The 23060-nt window shown below is 45.9% G+C and overlaps 1 protein-coding gene across 8 annotated transcripts in view; it reads left to right on the top strand.

The window, feature by feature from the left end:
* Positions 1-23060, top strand: part of LOC140196472 (cilium assembly protein DZIP1L-like) — a 283878-nt gene that overhangs the window by 145982 nt on the left and 114836 nt on the right. The window lies entirely within an intron of this gene.

Raw genomic sequence — 23060 nt, 5'->3', positions numbered from 1 at the left:
AATACCTGTTTGCCCACTGTCTCATTGTCACTAATATCCATTCCACCACGCTCTCATTGTCACTAATACACAATCACCCACTCTCTCATTGTCACTAATACCTGTTCCCCCACATTCATTGTCACTAATACCTGTCCCCACTCTCCCATTGTCACTATTAGCCATTCCCCCCACTTTCATTGTCACTAATACCCATTCCCCACTCACTCATTGTCACTAATACCCGTCCCCACTCTCTCCTTGTGACTAATACCCCATTCCACCCTTCATTGGCACAAATACCCTTTCCCACTCTCTCATTGTGACTAATACCCATTTCCCTCTTTCATTGTCACTAATACTCATCCCCACTGTCTCATTGTGACTAATACCTGTCCCCATCCTCTCATTGTCACTAATACCTGTTCCCCACATTCATTGTCACTAATACCTGTCCCCACTCTCCCATTGTCACTATTAGCCATTCCCCCACTTTCATTGTCACTAATACCCATTCCCTACTCACTCATTGTCACTAATACCCATCCCCACTCTCTCCTTGTGACTAATACCCATTCCACCCTTCATTGGCACAAATACCCTTTCCCACTCTCTCATTGTGACTAATACCCATTCCCCTCTTTCATTGTCACTAATACTCATCCCCACTGTCTCATTGTGACTAATACCCGTCCCCATCCTCTCATTGTCACTAATACCTGTTCCCCACATTCATTGTCACTAATACCTGTCCCCACTCTCCCATTGTCACTATTAGCCATTCCCCCACTTTCATTGTCACTAATACCCATTCCCTACTCACTCATTGTCACTAATACCCATCCCCACTCTCTCATTGTGACTAATACCCATTTCCCTCTTTCATTGTCACTAATACTCATCCCCACTGTCTCATTGTGACTAATACCCGTCCCCATCCTCTCATTGTCACTAATACCTTTTGGCCTACTCTCTCATTGTCACTAATACCCAATCTCCCACCCTCATTGTCTCTAATACCTGTTTGCCCACTCTCTCATTGTCACTAATATCTATCCTCAATCTCTCATTGTCACGAATACCTGTCCCCACTTTCCATTTGTCACTCATAGCCATTTTCCCTCTTTCATTGTCACTAATACCCATTCCCCCACAGTCTCATTGTTACGAATACCTGTTTGCCTACTCACATTTTCACTAATACTTGTCCCCACACACTCATTGTCATTAATACCCATCCCCACTCTCTCATTATCATTAATACCCATTCCCACTCTCTCATTGTCACTAATACCCATCCCCACTTTCTCATTGTCACTAATAGCCATTGCCCCCCACTCTCTCAATGTCGCAAATACCCCTTTCCCCGTTCTCTCATTGGCACTTATACCCATTCCCCCACTCTCTTATTGTCACTAATGCCCATCCCCATTCTCCCATTGTAACTAATAGACATCCCCCCACTCTCATTGTCACTAATACCCGTCTCCACTCTTTCATTATCACTAATACCCATTCCCCCACTTTTGATGTCACTAATACCCCTTTCCCCACTCTCTCATTGTCACTAATACCTGTCCCCACTCTCTCATTGTCACTAATACCCATTCCCCCAATGTCTCATAGTCACTAATACCCCTTCCCTCACTCTCTCATTGACAATAATACCCGTTCGCCCACTCTATCATTGTCACCAATACCCCTTTCCCTACTCTCTCGTCACTACTACCTCTTTCCCCACTTTCCCATTGTCACTAATAGCCATTGCCCCCACTCTGTCAATGTTGCAAATACCCCTTTCCCCGCTCTCTAATTGGCACTTATACCCATTCCCCCACTCTCTTATAGTCACTAATACCCATCCCCACTCTCTCATTATCACTAATACCCATTCCCCCACTTTTGTTGTCACTAATACCCCTTTCCCCACTCTCTCATTGTCACTAATACCCATCCTCACTCTCACATTGTCACTAATACCCATTCCCCCAATCTCTCATTGTCACTAATATCCATTTCACCACTCTCTCATTGTCACTAATACACAATAACCCACTCTCTCCCTGTCACTAATACCCGATCGCCCACTCTCTGTGTCACTAATACCTGTTAGCCCACTATCTCATTGTTACTAATAACCCGTCCCCCCGCTCTCTCACTTTCACTAATACCCATTCCCCCACTCTCCCACTGTCACTAATACCTGTTCCCCCACTCTCTCATTGTCACTAATACCCATTCGCCCACTGTCTCATAGTCACTAATACCCCTTCCCCCACTCTCTCATTGTCACTAATACCCATTCGCCCACTTTCTCATAGTCACTAATACCCCATCCCTCACTCTCTCATTGTCAATAATACCCGTCCCCACTCTCTCATTGTCACTAATACCCAGTCCCCCACTCTCATTGATACTAATACCTGTTTGCCCACTCTCTCATTGTCACTAATACCCATTCCCCCACTCTCATTGTCACTAATACCCAGTCCCCCGCTCTCATTGACACTAATACCTGTTTGCCCATTCTCTCATTGTCACTAATACCTATTCCCCACATTCATTGTCACTAGTACCCATCCCCACTCTCACATTGTTACTAATACCTATCCCCACTCTGTCATTGTCACAAAACCCATTTCCCCCACTCTCTCATTGTCACTAATACCTGTTCCCCCACATTCATTGTCACTAATACCCGTCCCCACTCTGCCATTGTCACTAATAGCCATTCCCCCACTTTCATTCTCACTAATACCCATTCCCCCACTTTCATTCTCACTAATACCCATTCCCCCACTCTCATAGTCACTAATACTCGTCCCCACTCTCTCATTGTGACTAATACCCGTCCCCAGTCTCTCATTGTCACTCATACCCATTCTCCCACTCTCACTGTCACTAACTCCCGTCCCCCCACTCTCAATGTCACTAATACCCGTTCGCCCACTGTCTCATTGTCACTAATACCTGTTCGCCCACTGTCTCATTGTCAGTAATACCTGTTCCCCCACTCTCATTGTCACTCATATGCATCCCCACTCTCTCATTGTCACTATTACCCGTCCTCACTCTCTCATTATGACTAATACTCATTCCCCCCTTCATTGTCAGAAATACCCATTCCCACTCTCTCATTGTGACTAATACCCATTTCCTTCTTTCATTGTCACGAATACTCTCCCCACTGTCTCATTGTCACTAATAGCTTTTTGCCCACTCTCTCATTGTCACTAATACCTATCCTCAATCTCTCTTTGTCACTAGGACATGTACCCACTCTCTCATTGTTACTAATACCAGTCCCCACTTTCCCATTGTCACTCATAGCCATTCCCCCTCTTTCATTGTCACTAATACCCATTCCCCCACAGTCTCATTGTTACGAATACCTGTTTGCCTACTCTCATTTTCACTAATACCCGTCCCTACTCTCTCATTGTCACTAATACCCATCCCCACTCTCTCATTGTCACTGATATTCATTCCCCCACTCTCTTCGTCACTACTACCTGTCCCCACTTTCTCATTCTCATTAATACCCATCCCCACTCTCTCTTTGTCAATAGTACATGTCCTCACACTCTCATTGTCACTGATACCTGTTCTCCCACAGTCATTGTCTCTAATACCCGTTCGCCCACTCTCATTGTAACTAATACCCGACCCCACTCTCTCACTCTCACTAATACCTGTCCCCACTCTCTCATTGTCACTAATACCCATCCCCCACACTCATTGTCACTAGTACCCATCCCCACTCTCTCACTGTCACTAATACCCATTCGCCCACAGTCTCATTGTCACTAGTACCCATTACCCCACTGTATCATTGTCACTAATACCCCTTTCCCCACTCTCTTACTGTCACTAATACCCATTCCCCCACTCTCTCACTGTCACTAATACCCATTCGCCCACTGTCTTATTGTCACTAATACCCATCCACAATCTCCCATTGTCACTAATACCCGTTCCCCTACTCTCTCATTGTCACTCATAGCCGTTCCCCCATTCTCTCACTGTCACTAATACCCCTTCGCGCACTATCACACTGTCACTAATACCCGTTCCCCCATTCGCTCACTATCACTAATACCCGTTTGCCCACTCTCTAACTGTCACTAATAACCATTCGCCCACTCTATCATTGTCACTAATACACGTTCGCCCACTCTCTCATTGTCACTAGTACCCGTTCACCCACGCTCTCATTGTCACTAGTACTCGTACGTCCACTGTCTCATTGTCACTAGTACCCATTCGACCTCTGTCTCATTGTCACTAATAGCCATCCCCCCACTCTCATTGTCAGTAATAACCATCCCCACTCTCTCATTGCCACTAATACCCGTCCCCACTCTCTCACTGTCACTAATACCCCTTCCCCCACTCTCTCGCTGTCACTAATACCCCTTCGCGCACTATCTCACTGTCACGAATACCCGTTCCCCCATTCGCTCACTTTCACTAAAACCCATTCGCCCAGTCTCTCATTGTCACCAGTACACGTACATCCATTTTCTCATTGTCACTAGTATCCATTCGACCTCTGTCTCATTGTTACTAATAGCCCTTTCCCCACTCTCTCACTGTCACTAATACCCATTCCCCCACAGTCTCATTGTCACGAATACCTGTTTGCCTACTCTCATTGTCACTAATACCTGTCCCCACTCTCTCATTGTCACTAATACCTGTCCCCACTCTCTCATTGTCACTAATACCCGTCCCCACTCTCTCATTGTCACTAATACCCATTCTCTCAGTCCCTCATTGTCACTAATACCTTTTTGCCCACTCTCTCATTGTCACTAATACCCATTCTCCCACTCTCACTGTCACTAGTACCCGTTCACCCACTGTCTCACTGTCACTAATACCCATTCGCACACTCTCTCACTGTCACGAATACCCGTCCTCCCACTCTCACTGTCACTAGTACCCGTTCACCCACTGTCTCACTGTCACTAATACCCATTCGCACACTCTCTCACTGTCACGAATACCCGTCCTCCCACTCTCACTGTCACTAATACCCGTTCACCCACTGTCTCACTGTCACTAATACCCATTCGCACACTCTCTCACTGTCACGAATACCCGTCCTCCCACTCTATCATTGTCACTAATACCTGTTCATCCACTCTCTCATTGTCACTAATTCCTGTCCCCCCACACTGTCATTGTCACTAATACCCATTCGCTCACTGTCTCATTGTCACTAATACCCATCCCCACTCTCTCGTTGTCACTAATACCTGTTTGCCCACTGTCTCATTGTCACTAATATCCATTCCACCACGCTCTCATTGTCACTAATACACAATCACCCACTCTCTCATTGTCACTAATACCTGTTCCCCCACATTCATTGTCACTAATACCTGTCCCCACTCTCCCATTGTCACTATTAGCCATTCCCCCACTTTCATTGTCACTAATACCCATTCCCCACTCACTCATTGTCACTAATACCCGTCCCCACTCTCTCCTTGTGACTAATACCCATTCCACCCTTCATTGGCACAAATACCCTTTCCCACTCTCTCATTGTGACTAATACCCATTTCCCTCTTTCATTGTCACTAATACTCATCCCCACTGTCTCATTGTGACTAATACCTGTCCCCATCCTCTCATTGTCACTAATACCTGTTCCCCACATTCATTGTCACTAATACCTGTCCCCACTCTCCCATTGTCACTATTAGCCATTCCCCCACTTTCATTGTCACTAATACCCATTCCCTACTCACTCATTGTCACTAATACCCATCCCCACTCTCTCCTTGTGACTAATACCCATTCCACCCTTCATTGGCACAAATACCCTTTCCCACTCTCTCATTGTGACTAATACCCATTCCCCTCTTTCATTGTCACTAATACTCATCCCCACTGTCTCATTGTGACTAATACCCGTCCCCATCCTCTCATTGTCACTAATACCTGTTCCCCACATTCATTGTCACTAATACCTGTCCCCACTCTCCCATTGTCACTATTAGCCATTCCCCCACTTTCATTGTCACTAATACCCATTCCCTACTCACTCATTGTCACTAATACCCATCCCCACTCTCTCCTTGTGACTAATACCCATTCCACCCTTCATTGGCACAAATACCCTTTCCCACTCTCTCATTGTGACTAATACCCATTTCCCTCTTTCATTGTCACTAATACTCATCCCCACTGTCTCATTGTGACTAATACCCGTCCCCATCCTCTCATTGTCACTAATACCTTTTGGCCTACTCTCTCATTGTCACTAATACCCAATCTCCCACCCTCATTGTCTCTAATACCTGTTTGCCCACTCTCTCATTGTCACTAATATCTATCCTCAATCTCTCATTGTCACGAATACCTGTCCCCACTTTCCATTTGTCACTCATAGCCATTTTCCCTCTTTCATTGTCACTAATACCCATTCCCCCACAGTCTCATTGTTACGAATACCTGTTTGCCTACTCACATTTTCACTAATACTTGTCCCCACACACTCATTGTCATTAATACCCATCCCCACTCTCTCATTATCATTAATACCCATTCCCACTCTCTCATTGTCACTAATACCCATCCCCACTTTCTCATTGTCACTAATAGCCATTGCCCCCACTCTCTCAATGTCGCAAATACCCCTTTCCCCGTTCTCTCATTGGCACTTATACCCATTCCCCCACTCTCTTATTGTCACTAATGCCCATCCCCATTCTCCCATTGTAACTAATAGACATCCCCCCACTCTCATTGTCACTAATACCCGTCTCCACTCTTTCATTATCACTAATACCCATTCCCCCACTTTTGATGTCACTAATACCCCTTTCCCCACTCTCTCATTGTCACTAATACCTGTCCCCACTCTCTCATTGTCACTAATACCCATTCCCCCAATGTCTCATAGTCACTAATACCCCTTCCCTCACTCTCTCATTGACAATAATACCCGTTCGCCCACTCTATCATTGTCACCAATACCCCTTTCCCTACTCTCTCGTCACTACTACCTCTTTCCCCACTTTCCCATTGTCACTAATAGCCATTGCCCCCACTCTGTCAATGTTGCAAATACCCCTTTCCCCGCTCTCTAATTGGCACTTATACCCATTCCCCCACTCTCTTATAGTCACTAATACCCATCCCCACTCTCTCATTATCACTAATACCCATTCCCCCACTTTTGTTGTCACTAATACCCCTTTCCCCACTCTCTCATTGTCACTAATACCCATCCTCACTCTCACATTGTCACTAATACCCATTCCCCCAATCTCTCATTGTCACTAATATCCATTTCACCACTCTCTCATTGTCACTAATACACAATAACCCACTCTCTCCCTGTCACTAATACCCGATCGCCCACTCTCTGTGTCACTAATACCTGTTAGCCCACTATCTCATTGTTACTAATAACCCGTCCCCCCGCTCTCTCACTTTCACTAATACCCATTCCCCCACTCTCCCACTGTCACTAATACCTGTTCCCCCACTCTCTCATTGTCACTAATACCCATTCGCCCACTGTCTCATAGTCACTAATACCCCTTCCCCCACTCTCTCATTGTCACTAATACCCATTCGCCCACTTTCTCATAGTCACTAATACCCCATCCCTCACTCTCTCATTGTCAATAATACCCGTCCCCACTCTCTCATTGTCACTAATACCCAGTCCCCCACTCTCATTGATACTAATACCTGTTTGCCCACTCTCTCATTGTCACTAATACCCATTCCCCCACTCTCATTGTCACTAATACCCAGTCCCCCGCTCTCATTGACACTAATACCTGTTTGCCCATTCTCTCATTGTCACTAATACCTATTCCCCACATTCATTGTCACTAGTACCCATCCCCACTCTCACATTGTTACTAATACCTATCCCCACTCTGTCATTGTCACAAAACCCATTTCCCCCACTCTCTCATTGTCACTAATACCTGTTCCCCCACATTCATTGTCACTAATACCCGTCCCCACTCTGCCATTGTCACTAATAGCCATTCCCCCACTTTCATTCTCACTAATACCCATTCCCCCACTTTCATTCTCACTAATACCCATTCCCCCACTCTCATAGTCACTAATACTCGTCCCCACTCTCTCATTGTGACTAATACCCGTCCCCAGTCTCTCATTGTCACTCATACCCATTCTCCCACTCTCACTGTCACTAACTCCCGTCCCCCCACTCTCAATGTCACTAATACCCGTTCGCCCACTGTCTCATTGTCACTAATACCTGTTCGCCCACTGTCTCATTGTCAGTAATACCTGTTCCCCCACTCTCATTGTCACTCATATGCATCCCCACTCTCTCATTGTCACTATTACCCGTCCTCACTCTCTCATTATGACTAATACTCATTCCCCCCTTCATTGTCAGAAATACCCATTCCCACTCTCTCATTGTGACTAATACCCATTTCCTTCTTTCATTGTCACGAATACTCTCCCCACTGTCTCATTGTCACTAATAGCTTTTTGCCCACTCTCTCATTGTCACTAATACCTATCCTCAATCTCTCTTTGTCACTAGGACATGTACCCACTCTCTCATTGTTACTAATACCAGTCCCCACTTTCCCATTGTCACTCATAGCCATTCCCCCTCTTTCATTGTCACTAATACCCATTCCCCCACAGTCTCATTGTTACGAATACCTGTTTGCCTACTCTCATTTTCACTAATACCCGTCCCTACTCTCTCATTGTCACTAATACCCATCCCCACTCTCTCATTGTCACTGATATTCATTCCCCCACTCTCTTCGTCACTACTACCTGTCCCCACTTTCTCATTCTCATTAATACCCATCCCCACTCTCTCTTTGTCAATAGTACATGTCCTCACACTCTCATTGTCACTGATACCTGTTCTCCCACAGTCATTGTCTCTAATACCCGTTCGCCCACTCTCATTGTAACTAATACCCGACCCCACTCTCTCACTCTCACTAATACCTGTCCCCACTCTCTCATTGTCACTAATACCCATCCCCCACACTCATTGTCACTAGTACCCATCCCCACTCTCTCACTGTCACTAATACCCATTCGCCCACAGTCTCATTGTCACTAGTACCCATTACCCCACTGTATCATTGTCACTAATACCCCTTTCCCCACTCTCTTACTGTCACTAATACCCATTCCCCCACTCTCTCACTGTCACTAATACCCATTCGCCCACTGTCTTATTGTCACTAATACCCATCCACAATCTCCCATTGTCACTAATACCCGTTCCCCTACTCTCTCATTGTCACTCATAGCCGTTCCCCCATTCTCTCACTGTCACTAATACCCCTTCGCGCACTATCACACTGTCACTAATACCCGTTCCCCCATTCGCTCACTATCACTAATACCCGTTTGCCCACTCTCTAACTGTCACTAATAACCATTCGCCCACTCTATCATTGTCACTAATACACGTTCGCCCACTCTCTCATTGTCACTAGTACCCGTTCACCCACGCTCTCATTGTCACTAGTACTCGTACGTCCACTGTCTCATTGTCACTAGTACCCATTCGACCTCTGTCTCATTGTCACTAATAGCCATCCCCCCACTCTCATTGTCAGTAATAACCATCCCCACTCTCTCATTGCCACTAATACCCGTCCCCACTCTCTCACTGTCACTAATACCCCTTCCCCCACTCTCTCGCTGTCACTAATACCCCTTCGCGCACTATCTCACTGTCACGAATACCCGTTCCCCCATTCGCTCACTTTCACTAAAACCCATTCGCCCAGTCTCTCATTGTCACCAGTACACGTACATCCATTTTCTCATTGTCACTAGTATCCATTCGACCTCTGTCTCATTGTTACTAATAGCCCTTTCCCCACTCTCTCACTGTCACTAATACCCATTCCCCCACAGTCTCATTGTCACGAATACCTGTTTGCCTACTCTCATTGTCACTAATACCTGTCCCCACTCTCTCATTGTCACTAATACCTGTCCCCACTCTCTCATTGTCACTAATACCCGTCCCCACTCTCTCATTGTCACTAATACCCATTCTCTCAGTCCCTCATTGTCACTAATACCTTTTTGCCCACTCTCTCATTGTCACTAATACCCATTCTCCCACTCTCACTGTCACTAGTACCCGTTCACCCACTGTCTCACTGTCACTAATACCCATTCGCACACTCTCTCACTGTCACGAATACCCGTCCTCCCACTCTCACTGTCACTAGTACCCGTTCACCCACTGTCTCACTGTCACTAATACCCATTCGCACACTCTCTCACTGTCACGAATACCCGTCCTCCCACTCTCACTGTCACTAATACCCGTTCACCCACTGTCTCACTGTCACTAATACCCATTCGCACACTCTCTCACTGTCACGAATACCCGTCCTCCCACTCTATCATTGTCACTAATACCTGTTCATCCACTCTCTCATTGTCACTAATTCCTGTCCCCCCACACTGTCATTGTCACTAATACCCATTCGCTCACTGTCTCATTGTCACTAATACCCATCCCCACTCTCTCGTTGTCACTAATACCTGTTTGCCCACTGTCTCATTGTCACTAATATCCATTCCACCACGCTCTCATTGTCACTAATACACAATCACCCACTCTCTCATTGTCACTAATACCTGTTCCCCCACATTCATTGTCACTAATACCTGTCCCCACTCTCCCATTGTCACTATTAGCCATTCCCCCACTTTCATTGTCACTAATACCCATTCCCCACTCACTCATTGTCACTAATACCCGTCCCCACTCTCTCCTTGTGACTAATACCCATTCCACCCTTCATTGGCACAAATACCCTTTCCCACTCTCTCATTGTGACTAATACCCATTTCCCTCTTTCATTGTCACTAATACTCATCCCCACTGTCTCATTGTGACTAATACCTGTCCCCATCCTCTCATTGTCACTAATACCTGTTCCCCACATTCATTGTCACTAATACCTGTCCCCACTCTCCCATTGTCACTATTAGCCATTCCCCCACTTTCATTGTCACTAATACCCATTCCCTACTCACTCATTGTCACTAATACCCATCCCCACTCTCTCCTTGTGACTAATACCCATTCCACCCTTCATTGGCACAAATACCCTTTCCCACTCTCTCATTGTGACTAATACCCATTCCCCTCTTTCATTGTCACTAATACTCATCCCCACTGTCTCATTGTGACTAATACCCGTCCCCATCCTCTCATTGTCACTAATACCTGTTCCCCACATTCATTGTCACTAATACCTGTCCCCACTCTCCCATTGTCACTATTAGCCATTCCCCCACTTTCATTGTCACTAATACCCATTCCCTACTCACTCATTGTCACTAATACCCATCCCCACTCTCTCATTGTGACTAATACCCATTTCCCTCTTTCATTGTCACTAATACTCATCCCCACTGTCTCATTGTGACTAATACCCGTCCCCATCCTCTCATTGTCACTAATACCTTTTGGCCTACTCTCTCATTGTCACTAATACCCAATCTCCCACCCTCATTGTCTCTAATACCTGTTTGCCCACTCTCTCATTGTCACTAATATCTATCCTCAATCTCTCATTGTCACGAATACCTGTCCCCACTTTCCATTTGTCACTCATAGCCATTTTCCCTCTTTCATTGTCACTAATACCCATTCCCCCACAGTCTCATTGTTACGAATACCTGTTTGCCTACTCACATTTTCACTAATACTTGTCCCCACACACTCATTGTCATTAATACCCATCCCCACTCTCTCATTATCATTAATACCCATTCCCACTCTCTCATTGTCACTAATACCCATCCCCACTTTCTCATTGTCACTAATAGCCATTGCCCCCACTCTCTCAATGTCGCAAATACCCCTTTCCCCGTTCTCTCATTGGCACTTATACCCATTCCCCCACTCTCTTATTGTCACTAATGCCCATCCCCATTCTCCCATTGTAACTAATAGACATCCCCCCACTCTCATTGTCACTAATACCCGTCTCCACTCTTTCATTATCACTAATACCCATTCCCCCACTTTTGATGTCACTAATACCCCTTTCCCCACTCTCTCATTGTCACTAATACCTGTCCCCACTCTCTCATTGTCACTAATACCCATTCCCCCAATGTCTCATAGTCACTAATACCCCTTCCCTCACTCTCTCATTGACAATAATACCCGTTCGCCCACTCTATCATTGTCACCAATACCCCTTTCCCTACTCTCTCGTCACTACTACCTCTTTCCCCACTTTCCCATTGTCACTAATAGCCATTGCCCCCACTCTGTCAATGTTGCAAATACCCCTTTCCCCGCTCTCTAATTGGCACTTATACCCATTCCCCCACTCTCTTATAGTCACTAATACCCATCCCCACTCTCTCATTATCACTAATACCCATTCCCCCACTTTTGTTGTCACTAATACCCCTTTCCCCACTCTCTCATTGTCACTAATACCCATCCTCACTCTCACATTGTCACTAATACCCATTCCCCCAATCTCTCATTGTCACTAATATCCATTTCACCACTCTCTCATTGTCACTAATACACAATAACCCACTCTCTCCCTGTCACTAATACCCGATCGCCCACTCTCTGTGTCACTAATACCTGTTAGCCCACTATCTCATTGTTACTAATAACCCGTCCCCCCGCTCTCTCACTTTCACTAATACCCATTCCCCCACTCTCCCACTGTCACTAATACCTGTTCCCCCACTCTCTCATTGTCACTAATACCCATTCGCCCACTGTCTCATAGTCACTAATACCCCTTCCCCCACTCTCTCATTGTCACTAATACCCATTCGCCCACTTTCTCATAGTCACTAATACCCCATCCCTCACTCTCTCATTGTCAATAATACCCGTCCCCACTCTCTCATTGTCACTAATACCCAGTCCCCCACTCTCATTGATACTAATACCTGTTTGCCCACTCTCTCATTGTCACTAATACCCATTCCCCCACTCTCATTGTCACTAATACCCAGTCCCCCGCTCTCATTGACACTAATACCTGTTTGCCCATTCTCTCATTGTCACTAATACCTATTCCCCACATTCATTGTCACTAGTACCCATCCCCACTCTCACATTGTTACTAATACCTATCCCCACTCTGTCATTGTCACAAAACCCATTTCCCCCACTCTCTCATTGTCACTAATACCTGTTCCCCCACATTCATTGTCACTAATACCCGTCCCCACTCTGCCATTGTCACTAATAGCCATTCCCCCACTTTCATTCTCACTAATACCCATTCCCCCACTTTCATTCTCACTAATACCCATTCCCCCACTCTCATAGTCACTAATACTCGTCCCCACTCTCTCATTGTGACTAATACCCGTCCCCAGTCTCTCATTGTCACTCATACCCATTCTCCCACTCTCACTGTCACTAACTCCCGTCCCCCCACTCTCAATGTCACTAATACCCGTTCGCCCACTGTCTCATTGTCACTAATACCTGTTCGCCCACTGTCTCATTGTCAGTAATACCTGTTCCCCCACTCTCATTGTCACTCATATGCATCCCCACTCTCTCATTGTCACTATTACCCGTCCTCACTCTCTCATTATGACTAATACTCATTCCCCCCTTCATTGTCAGAAATACCCATTCCCACTCTCTCATTGTGACTAATACCCATTTCCTTCTTTCATTGTCACGAATACTCTCCCCACTGTCTCATTGTCACTAATAGCTTTTTGCCCACTCTCTCATTGTCACTAATACCTATCCTCAATCTCTCTTTGTCACTAGGACATGTACCCACTCTCTCATTGTTACTAATACCAGTCCCCACTTTCCCATTGTCACTCATAGCCATTCCCCCTCTTTCATTGTCACTAATACCCATTCCCCCACAGTCTCATTGTTACGAATACCTGTTTGCCTACTCTCATTTTCACTAATACCCGTCCCTACTCTCTCATTGTCACTAATACCCATCCCCACTCTCTCATTGTCACTGATATTCATTCCCCCACTCTCTTCGTCACTACTACCTGTCCCCACTTTCTCATTCTCATTAATACCCATCCCCACTCTCTCTTTGTCAATAGTACATGTCCTCACACTCTCATTGTCACTGATACCTGTTCTCCCACAGTCATTGTCTCTAATACCCGTTCGCCCACTCTCATTGTAACTAATACCCGACCCCACTCTCTCACTCTCACTAATACCTGTCCCCACTCTCTCATTGTCACTAATACCCATCCCCCACACTCATTGTCACTAGTACCCATCCCCACTCTCTCACTGTCACTAATACCCATTCGCCCACAGTCTCATTGTCACTAGTACCCATTACCCCACTGTATCATTGTCACTAATACCCCTTTCCCCACTCTCTTACTGTCACTAATACCCATTCCCCCACTCTCTCACTGTCACTAATACCCATTCGCCCACTGTCTTATTGTCACTAATACCCATCCACAATCTCCCATTGTCACTAATACCCGTTCCCCTACTCTCTCATTGTCACTCATAGCCGTTCCCCCATTCTCTCACTGTCACTAATACCCCTTCGCGCACTATCACACTGTCACTAATACCCGTTCCCCCATTCGCTCACTATCACTAATACCCGTTTGCCCACTCTCTAACTGTCACTAATAACCATTCGCCCACTCTATCATTGTCACTAATACACGTTCGCCCACTCTCTCATTGTCACTAGTACCCGTTCACCCACGCTCTCATTGTCACTAGTACTCGTACGTCCACTGTCTCATTGTCACTAGTACCCATTCGACCTCTGTCTCATTGTCACTAATAGCCATCCCCCCACTCTCATTGTCAGTAATAACCATCCCCACTCTCTCATTGCCACTAATACCCGTCCCCACTCTCTCACTGTCACTAATACCCCTTCCCCCACTCTCTCGCTGTCACTAATACCCCTTCGCGCACTATCTCACTGTCACGAATACCCGTTCCCCCATTCGCTCACTTTCACTAAAACCCATTCGCCCAGTCTCTCATTGTCACCAGTACACGTACATCCATTTTCTCATTGTCACTAGTATCCATTCGACCTCTGTCTCATTGTTACTAATAGCCCTTTCCCCACTCTCTCACTGTCACTAATACCCATTCCCCCACAGTCTCATTGTCACGAATACCTGTTTGCCTACTCTCATTGTCACTAATACCTGTCCCCACTCTCTCATTGTCACTAATACCTGTCCCCACTCTCTCATTGTCACTAATACCCGTCCCCACTCTCTCATTGTCACTAATACCCATTCTCTCAGTCCCTCATTGTCACTAATACCTTTTTGCCCACTCTCTCATTGTCACTAATACCCATTCTCCCACTCTCACTGTCACTAGTACCCGTTCACCCACTGTCTCACTGTCACTAATACCCATTCGCACACTCTCTCACTGTCACGAATACCCGTCCTCCCACTCTCACTGTCACTAGTACCCGTTCACCCACTGTCTCACTGTCACTAATACCCATTCGCACACTCTCTCACTGTCACGAATACCCGTCCTCCCACTCTCACTGTCACTAATACCCGTTCACCCACTGTCTCACTGTCACTAATACCCATTCGCACACTCTCTCACTGTCACGAATACCCGTCCTCCCACTCTATCATTGTCACTAATACCTGTTCATCCACTCTCTCATTGTCACTAATTCCTGTCCCCCCACACTGTCATTGTCACTAATACCCATTCGCTCACTGTCTCATTGTCACTAATACCCATCCCCACTCTCTCGTTGTCACTAATACCTGTTTGCCCACTGTCTCATTGTCACTAATATCCATTCCACCACGCTCTCATTGTCACTAATACACAATCACCCACTCTCTCATTGTCACTAATACCTGTTCCCCCACATTCATTGTCACTAATACCTGTCCCCACTCTCCCATTGTCACTATTAGCCATTCCCCCACTTTCATTGTCACTAATACCCATTCCCCACTCACTCATTGTCACTAATACCCGTCCCCACTCTCTCCTTGTGACTAATACCCATTCCACCCTTCATTGGCACAAATACCCTTTCCCACTCTCTCATTGTGACTAATACCCATTTCCCTCTTTCATTGTCACTAATACTCATCCCCACTGTCTCATTGTGACTAATACCTGTCCCCATCCTCTCATTGTCACTAATACCTGTTCCCCACATTCATTGTCACTAATACCTGTCCCCACTCTCCCATTGTCACTATTAGCCATTCCCCCACTTTCATTGTCACTAATACCCATTCCCTACTCACTCATTGTCACTAATACCCATCCCCACTCTCTCCTTGTGACTAATACCCATTCCACCCTTCATTGGCACAAATACCCTTTCCCACTCTCTCATTGTGACTAATACCCATTCCCCTCTTTCATTGTCACTAATACTCATCCCCACTGTCTCATTGTGACTAATACCCGTCCCCATCCTCTCATTGTCACTAATACCTGTTCCCCACATTCATTGTCACTAATACCTGTCCCCACTCTCCCATTGTCACTATTAGCCATTCCCCCACTTTCATTGTCACTAATACCCATTCCCTACTCACTCATTGTCACTAATACCCATCCCCACTCTCTCCTTGTGACTAATACCCATTCCACCCTTCATTGGCACAAATACCCTTTCCCACTCTCTCATTGTGACTAATACCCATTTCCCTCTTTCATTGTCACTAATACTCATCCCCACTGTCTCATTGTGACTAATACCCGTCCCCATCCTCTCATTGTCACTAATACCTTTTGGCCTACTCTCTCATTGTCACTAATACCCAATCTCCCACCCTCATTGTCTCTAATACCTGTTTGCCCACTCTCTCATTGTCACTAATATCTATCCTCAATCTCTCATTGTCACGAATACCTGTCCCCACTTTCCATTTGTCACTCATAGCCATTTTCCCTCTTTCATTGTCACTAATACCCATTCCCCCACAGTCTCATTGTTACGAATACCTGTTTGCCTACTCACATTTTCACTAATACTTGTCCCCACACACTCATTGTCATTAATACCCATCCCCACTCTCTCATTATCATTAATACCCATTCCCACTCTCTCATTGTCACTAATACCCATCCCCACTTTCTCATTGTCACTAATAGCCATTGCCCCCACTCTCTCAATGTCGCAAATACCCCTTTCCCCGTTCTCTCATTGGCACTTATACCCATTCCCCCACTCTCTTATTGTCACTAATGCCCATCCCCATTCTCCCATTGTAACTAATAGACATCCCCCCACTCTCATTGTCACTAATACCCGTCTCCACTCTTTCATTATCACTAATACCCATTCCCCCACTTTTGATGTCACTAATACCCCTTTCCCCACTCTCTCATTGTCACTAATACCTGTCCCCACTCTCTCATTGTCACTAATACCCATTCCCCCAATGTCTCATTGTCACTAATACCCAGTCTCCCACTCTCTCACTGTCACTTATACCCATTCGCCCACTCTCTCACTATCACTAATACCCGTTCGCCGACTCTCTCAGTGTCACTAATACCCATTCGCCCTTTGTCTCCCTATCACTAATACCTGTTTGCCCACTCTCTATCACTAATACCCGATCACCCACTCTCTCAGTGTCACTAATACCTGTTCGCCCACTATCTCATTGTCACTAATAACCCATCCCCCCGCTCTCTCACTGTTACTAATACCTGTTCCTCCACTCTCTCATTGTCACTAATACCCAGTCCCCCACTCTCATTGACACTAATACCTGTTTGCCCACTCTCTCATTGTCACTAATACCCTTCCCCACTCTCTGATTGTCACTAATACCAATCCCCATTCTCTCATTGTCACTAATACCTATTCCCTACATTCATTGTCACTAGTACCCATCCCCACTCTCTCATTGTTACTAATACCTATCCCCACTCTGTCATTGTCACAAAACCCGTTTCCCCCACTCTCTCATTGTCACTAATACCTGTTCCCCCACATTCATTGTCACTAATACCCGTCCCCACTCTCCCATTGTCACTAATAGCCATTCCCACACTTTCATTCTCACTAATACCCATTCCCCCACTCTCATTGTCACTAATACTCATCCCCACTCTCTCATTGTGACTAATACCCATCCCCACGCTCTCATTGTGACTAATACCCGTCCCCAGTCTCTCATTGTCACTCATAGCCATTCTCCCACTCTCACTGTCACTAATACCCATTCGCCCACTGTCTCATTGTCAGTAATACCTGTTCCCCCACTCTCATTGTCACTCATATGCATCCCCACTCTCTCTTTGCCACTATTACCTGTCCTGACTCTCTCATTATGACTAATACCCATTCCCCCCTTCATTGTCATAAATACCCATTCCCACTCTGTCATTGTGACTAATACCCATCCCCCCGCTCTCATTGTGACTAATATCCATTTCTCTCTTTCATTGTCACTAATACTCATCCCCACTGTCTAATTGTCACTAATAGCTTTTTGCCCACTCTCTCATTGTCACTAATACCTATCCTCAATCTCTCATTGTCACTAAGACATGTCCCCACTCTCTCATTGTCACTAATACCTATCCTCAATCTCTCATTGTCACTAATACTCATCCCCACTCTCTCATTGTGACAAATACCCATCCCCACTCTCTCATTGTGACTAATACCCATCCCCAGTCTCTCATTGTCACTCATACCCATTCTCCCACTCTCACTGTCACTAATTGCCTTCCCCCCACTCTCACTGTCACTGATATTCATTCCCCCACTCTCATCGTTACTAATACCTGTCCCCACTCTCTCATTCTCATTAATACCCATCCCCACTCTCTGTTTGTCAATAGTACATGTCCCCACACTCTCATTGTCACTGATACCTGTTCTCCCACAGTCATTGTCTCTAATACCTGTTCCCCCACTCTCATTGTAACTAATACCCGACCCCACTCTCTCACACTCACTAATACCTGTCCCCACTCACTAATACCTGTCCCCACTCTCTCACTCTCACTAATACCCATCCCCACTCTCTCATTGTCACTAATACCCATTCCCCCACACTCATTGTCACTAGTACCCACCCCACTCTCTCACTGTCACTAATACCCGTTTGCCCACAGTCTCATTGTCACTAGTACCCATTACCCCACTGTATCATTGTCACTAATACCGCTTTCCACACTCTCTTACTGTCACTAATACCCATCCCCCCACTCTCTCACTGTCACTAATACCCGTTCGCCCACTGTCTCATTGTCAATAATACCCATCCACACTCTCCCATTGTCACTAATACCCGTCCCCACTCTCTCATTGTGACTAATACCCATTCTCCCCTTCATTGTCACCAATACCCATTCCCCACTCTCTCACTGTCACTAATACCCCTTGCCCCACTCTCTCACTGTCACTAATACCCCTTCCCCCACTCTCTCGCTGTCACTAATACCCCTTCGCGCACTATCTCACTGTCACGAATACCCGTTCCCCCATTCGCTCACTGTCACTAATACCCGTTCACCCACTCTCTCATTGTCACTAGTACCCGTTTGCCCAGTCTCTCATTGTCACCAGTACACGACGGTCCACTTTCTCATTGTCACTAGTACCCATTCGACCTCTGTCTCATTGTTACTAATAGCCCTTTCCCCACTCTCTCACTGTCACTAATACCCATTCCCCCACAGTCTCATTGTCACGAATACCTGTTTGCCTACTCTCATTGTCACTAATACCTGTCCCCACTCTCTCATTGTCACTAATACCTGTCCCCACTCTCTCATTGTCATTAATACCCATCCCCACTCTCTCATACTCAGTAATACCCATTCACCCACTTTCTCATTGTCACTAATACCCGTCCCCACTCTCTCATTGTCACTAATACCCATTCTCCCAGTCCCTCATTGTCAGTAATACCTTTTTGCCCACTCTCTCATTGTCACTAATACCCATTCTCCCACTCTCACTGTCACGAATACCCATCCCCCCACTGTCACTGTCACTAATACCCGTTCACCCACTGTCTCACTGTCACTAATACCCATTCGCACACTCTCTCACTGTCAATTATACCCGTTCGCCCACTCTATCATTGTCACTAATACCTGTTCATCCACTCTCTCATTGTCACTAATTCCCGTTCCCCCACACTGTAATGGTCACTAATACCCATTCGCTCACTGTCTCATTGTCACTAATACCCATCCCCACTCTCTCGTTGTCACTGATACCTGTTTGCCCACTGTCTCATTGTCACTAATATCCATTCCACCACTCTCTCATTGTCACTAATACACAATCACCCACTCTCTCATTGTCACTAATACCTGTTCCCCCACATTCATTGTCACTAATACCCATCCCCACTCTCCCATTGTCACTAGTAGCCATTCCCCCACTTTCATTGTCACTAATACCGATTTCCCACTCTCTCCTTGTGACTAATACCCATTCCACCCTTCATTGGCACAAATACACTTTCCCACTGTCTCATTGTGACTAATACCCATTTCCCTCTTTCATTGTCACTAATACTAATCCCCACTGTCTCATTGTGACTAATACCCGTCCCCATCCTCTCATTGTCACTAATACCTTTTTGCCTACTCTCTCATTGTCACTAATACCCAATCTCCCACCCTCATTGTCTCTAATACCTGTTTGCCCACTCTCTCATTGTCACTAGTATCTATCCTCAATCTCTCATTGTCACTAAGACATGTCCACACTGTCTCATTGTCACTAATATCTATCCCCACTCTCTCATTGTCAGTAATACCTGTCCCCACTTTCCATTTGTCACTCATAGCCATTCCCCCTCTTTCATTGTCACTAATACCCATTCCCCCACAGTCTCATTGTTACGAATACCTGTTTGCCTACTCTCATTTTCACTAATACCTGTCCCCAAATACTCATTGTCATTAATACCCATCCCCACTCTCTCATTATCATTAATACCCATTCCCACTCTCTCACTGTCACTAATACCCATCCCCACTCTCTGATTTTCACTAATACCCGTTCCCCCACTCTTTCATTGTCACTGATACTCATCCTCCCACTCTCATCATCACTAATACCTGTCCCCACTCTCCCGTTCTGACTAATACCCATCCCCACTCTCTCTTTGTCAATAGTACAGGTCCCCACTCTCTCATTGTCACTGATACCCTTTCTCCCACAGTCATTGTCTCTAATACCCGTTCGCCCACTCTCATTGTAACTAATACCCGACCCCACTCTCTCACACTCACTAATACCTGTCCCCACTCTCTCACTCTCACTAATACCTGTCCCCACTCTCTCATTGTCACTAATACCCATTCCCCCACACACATTGTCACTATTACCCATCCCCACTCTCTCACTGTCACTAATACCCATTTGCCCACAGTCTCATTGTCACTAGTACCCATTACCCCACTTTCATTGTCACTAATACCCCTTTCCCCACTCTCTCATTGTCACTAATACCCATCCCCACTCTCTCATTGTCACTAATACCCAGTCCCCCACTCTCTCACTGTCACTTATAACCGTTCACCCACTCTCTCACTATCACTAATACCCGTTCGTCCTCTCTCTCAGTGTCACTAATACCCATTCGCCCTCTGTCTCCCTGTCACTAATACCTGTTCGCCCACTCTCTCACTATCACTAATACCCGATCACCCACTCTCTATGTCACTAATACCTGTTCGTCCACTATCTCATTGTCACTAATAACCCGTCCCCCCGCTCTCTCACTGTCACTAATACCCATTCCCCCACTCCTTCACTGTCACCAATACCTGTTCGTCCACTATCTCATTGTCACTAATAACCCGTCCCCCTGCTCTCTCACTTTCACTAATACCCATTCCCCCACTCTCTCATTGTCACTAATACCCATTCGCCCACTGTCTCATAGTCACTAATACCCCTTCCCCCACTCTCTCATAGTCACTAATACCCCATCCCTCACTCTCTCATTGTCAATAATACCCGTCCCCACTCTCTCATTGTCACTAATACCCATTCCCCCAATCTCTCATTGTCACTAATACCCAGTCCCCCACTCTCATTGATACTAATACCTGTTTGCCCACTCTCTCATTGTCACTAATACCCTTCCCCACTCTCCGATTGTCACTAATACCAATCCCCATTCTCTCATTGTCACTAATACCTATTCCCCACATTCATTGTCACTAGTACCCATCCCCACTCTCTCATTGTTACTAATACCTATCCCCACTCTGTCATTGTCACAAAACCCATTTCCCCCACTCTCTCATTGTCACTAATACCTGTTCCCCCACATTCATTGTCATTAATACCCGTCCCCACTCTGCTATTGTCACTAATAGCTATTCCCCCACTTTCATTCTCACTAATACCCATTCCCCCACTTTCATTCTCACTAATACCCATTCCCCCACTCTCATTGTCAGTAATACCCATTCCCCCAATCTCTCATTGTCACTAATACCCAGTCCCCCACTCTCATTGACACTAATACCTGTTTGCCCACTCTCTCATTGTCACTAATACCCTTCCCCACTCTCCGATTGTCACTAATACCAATCCCCATTCTCTCATTGTCACTAATACCTATTCCCACTCTCTCATTGTTACTAATACCTATCCCCACTCTGTCATTGTCACAAAACCCATTTCCCCCACTCTCTCATTGTCACTAATACCTGTTCCCCCACATTCATTGTCACTAATACCCGTCCCCACTCGGCCATTGTCACTAATAGCCATTCCCCCACTTTCATTCTCACTAATACCCATTCCCCCACTCTCATTGTCACTAATACTCGTCCCCACTCTCTCATTGTGCCTAATACCCATCCCCACTCTCTCATTGTGACTAATACCCGTCCCCAGTCTCTCATTGTCACTCATACCTATTCTCCCACTCTCACTGTCACTAACTCCCGTCCCCCCACTCTCACTGTCACTAATACCCTTTCGCCCACTGTCTCATTGTCACTAATACCCGTTCGCCCACTGTCTCATTGTCAGTAATACCTGTTCCCCCACTCTCATTGTCGCTCATATGCATCCCCACTCTCTCAATGTCACTAT

The sequence above is a fragment of the Mobula birostris genome, chromosome 4, assembly GCF_030028105.1.
Source record: "Mobula birostris isolate sMobBir1 chromosome 4, sMobBir1.hap1, whole genome shotgun sequence".
NCBI lineage: Eukaryota > Metazoa > Chordata > Chondrichthyes > Myliobatiformes > Myliobatidae > Mobula > Mobula birostris.
The sequence above is the reverse complement of the archived record's forward strand: the minus strand, read 5'-3'. Positions and strand labels throughout refer to the sequence as shown.